Here is a 3825-nt window from a genome sequence, read left to right on the forward strand (position 1 = left end):
CCAGTTTTTCACCTTTTTTTTTTTTTTAAACAAAACGGCGCCGTTTCATTATTAGGAGAGAAAATCGGCCCGATTCGCCCGGTTTACCAGTTAATCACCGGTTCAATCGGTTTTTAAACCGGTTTTTTGCAGGATGGTTCTATTGGTGAACCGAACCGACTAGGTGACCGATTTTTGGTTAATTCGGTTGAACCGGTCGGTCCGATCCGGTTTTCAGAACATTGATTAAAATTACATTAATTACAATTAATTATAATTAAAATAAATCACAATTTTGAAACATAACCGCCCTTAGTAACTGTTCCCGCTACACGATTATAGATATTCCCCCTGTGATTAATTATCCACTAATCTTCTCATTTGACCACTCGACTAAATTTTCGAAAGTCCTTCAAATCGAATCTCCCTCTCGACTCAGGTTCTTCGATTTCGACAAAATAATTGGAAACGATTTCCATGTCATCTACTCCCAAACTTAGCCTTCTAGACACATTTTCTCGAAACCCATACTTAGATATTTTTCGATTTGACTTTTTCTGATCGAAAATAATTTTTTCGATCAACATAGAGTAACCCTGTAGTGATACTTTCCTGTAGAGAGAAAAGGTAGTCTCCTATAGAGAGAAATTCCAGACACCTTCCTTCCACTTCAACCTTCCTGAGATATTCTTTTACCTGTAAAGTTGCTATCTTATAGTTGGCATTTTTCTTGGGATTATATCCCGTTGTTTTACCAAAAAAATAACCATTTTATTTAGAATTTAGAATTTAGAACAGTTAAAATTTAGAATTTGTCTATACTAAGGAAAGAATAATATAATCCTTTAAAAACGATTTGATTATATTGAGCATTGAGCATTCTTATTTTCAATTAATTAAGTATCAAAATCAACTCATTCTCAAACATAATCTCAGCACATACCATAAAACAACAGATAATATAGGAAAAACAATGATGTTGAAATAGCATTGACAATAATTTGATTGTTTATTAAATGGTGTTTATTGCAAAAAAAAAAAAAAATGTGGAAGTAACATTGCCAGGAATTTGAAATCGGCAAGAAATTGGTTCTGCTTCCCGACCTACGAATTTTCGGTTGTTTTATATAGTTTTCTTTCTTTTCTCTAAGAATATTGTTTATTAATTATTTTTGTTGTTTCGTTAGGAAATCTCATCCTTATCTCATGCTATGGCCGTTAGATCATCTTCATACTTTTGTATCATCCATGGAAACTACATGTCTTTGATAGGAGATTTCATTTTCTTTTTGGACTGGAAACTAATTTCACCATACTTTTTGTAGGCCATTTTAAGATTTTAAATAGATGGGCTTCTCACAGGAGCTAAACGCCCATGGTAAACCAAAAATAAGGGAATCCAAATCAGCCTAAGTTATGAGACCAAATATTGAAAGTAGCCCAAGCCTTTTTTCAGAACACTCTGTGCTAGTGTTACCGTTGTGTGTTGAGTCTTGTGATTAACAAAAAAAAAAAGCAAGCGAAAGAAAAAAATAATCTCGAAACTCGACTTTCGAAAAATCTCCCTCCAAAATCGCTAACTATCCACGTCATCGATCCGTGCACACCACAAACTAACCAATCACATTCCACCATCCACTCCTATATAAGCCCCGTACTCCTTCTCCTCCTTCCGCCAAACGCAAGCACAAATTCACCCTCTATCCAAGGTTGCGAGAACTGAACCGGTCATTGAACCGGTCAAGTTACTGGTTCAATGGTTCAATGGTCCAACCGTAGTTGAACCGTGATCGAACCGGTTTTGTTATATAAAATAAAATTATTAAAAATATAATATAAATCTTTTAAAATTTAAATTCAATCATTCATATAATAATAAAATTTAAAATTTCATAACCTACCCACTAACTAAACTATATCTCATCTCATCATTAAAATTCTACATTCAAATTCAAAAATCACAATTTATAACTAAAAGAAATCATGGCATAAATACTATATCCATATTCAATCAACAATCACCAACAATCAATAATAATATCAATAATTACTTAATTAGACAAAGCTCACTCAATTAATGTCAAATTACTAATTAGAAATAGCTATAAACCAATCTCAACAGTAACAATTTATCAAGGTGTGCAAAACAAAATATTCCCTGCCCCTTAAAATCTAACTTCATGTTTCAGCCACTACAGCAATTACAGTAAAATAAAACTTCGGCCATTACAGCAATTACAACAAATTTCAGAATTACAGCAATTCAAAATCCAAAATTATATCAACTCTGTTCAGCATTATAAAATTATACCAAAATTCAATTCAGCATTCAAAATCCAGTATCTGAAATTATATCAAAATTAGGAGGATTATTAGAAGAATACATTACAGAATATAGAATTTCACAATGAGATCACTAATTTTCAGCCATTAACAGAAAATAAATTCAAAAGAAAAATTCAAGTTCCTTCATAAATCAAAGAACGAAACAGAAAATAATGTTAGAATTAATGTGCCAAATATTCGACACATCATGAAGACAGAAGTAATGTTCTGAAAAACGGTTTTGAAATTCTATTCAGCATTCAGAGTTACAGCAATTCTATAGCAGAGCAGAGCATAATTCTTAAATTCAACATACATCAAATTTATTCTCAAATTCAACGTACAACAAATTTATTCACATTTGATTGATCATATAAAAAAAAAGAAGAACAGAAGTCGCGAGTGACCCGCGACGGTGAGTTGCCCGCGACGTTGAGTGACCTGCGATGGTGAGTGACCGCGACGGTGAGTGGCCCTAGCTCGGGGAGTGGGAGTGTTCTTGGATTAGCAGATTAGGGATTAGGGTATGGTAAAGTGGCTGGCTGAATTCATCAATTCAACACGCGTTTTTCACCTTAAAAAAAAAAAAAAGCAAAACGGCGCCATTTCATTATCAGGAGAGAAAATCGGTACCTGCAAGAACCGGCCCGGTTCGCCCGATTCACCAGTTAACTACCGATTCAGCCGATTTTTAAATCGGTTTTTTGCAGGACGGTTCTGTTGGTGGACCGGATCGACTAGGTGACCGGTTTTCGGTTAATCCGGTTGAACTGACCAATCCGGTCCATTTTTCAGAACATTGCCTAAAGTTGTTATTTTTTAAATTAAATTAACAACCTGAAAAATTATTTTTTTCCAATTTAACTTCTTGAGATGAACCCTAATTTAATTGATGTGATGCGAACTCAATACTGCCTTCAATGGCTTCTCCACAATGGGACCCTCTAAACCATCTGGATTCTCCTTCTTTAATTGAAAAAGGAAGGTGGTACTAGTTCTTATGTCATTACATTGAATAATTCATATGCATATACTCATCAGTGCCGTGCTACCATATATAGGTGCAACCACCATGTTAGGGTGATGACTACATTTTCAGCTCTCATGAGTCATGCATTTATCTAAACATGAACACTTAGGTTAGGGCTAATAGACAATCGTCAAAATGAAGAAGACGAATGTAATTAAGAATAGTCCAAAATTAGCTACTTATTCAATTAGTAGTAGATTCCTTAGGCATACCACCAATATGTAAAAATCACTGAACTTGTTTAATCATCTTTGACCATCCATGCATGTTTTAATTTATAGTCTATAGATTCAGGATCTTTTTCATTATTTAAGGCTTAATTTGGTAAAAACTATGATGCATGAATACCGTACAGACACAGGACACAGGACACGATACGAGATGAGTTATATATTATCGATACATAAGTTTTAAAATTTTTTAAGATACGGAACACGCATATATATAAAATATAAAATATTTTTTAGATAAATCGTAATGATATTTTAATA

General features: G+C 33.6%; 1 protein-coding gene across 1 annotated transcript in view; it reads left to right on the forward strand.

The window, feature by feature from the left end:
* The window catches only part of LOC107619212 (probable histone H2B.3), a 3198-nt gene continuing 1000 nt past the window's right edge, over positions 1628-3825 (forward strand). Inside the window, exon 1 of the mRNA XM_016321454.2 lies at positions 1628-1682. The gene's annotated coding sequence lies outside the window, so the exon portion shown is untranslated. The remainder of the gene's footprint in view (positions 1683-3825) is intronic.

Source organism: Arachis ipaensis, chromosome B09 (assembly GCF_000816755.2).
Source record: "Arachis ipaensis cultivar K30076 chromosome B09, Araip1.1, whole genome shotgun sequence".
NCBI lineage: Eukaryota > Viridiplantae > Streptophyta > Magnoliopsida > Fabales > Fabaceae > Arachis > Arachis ipaensis.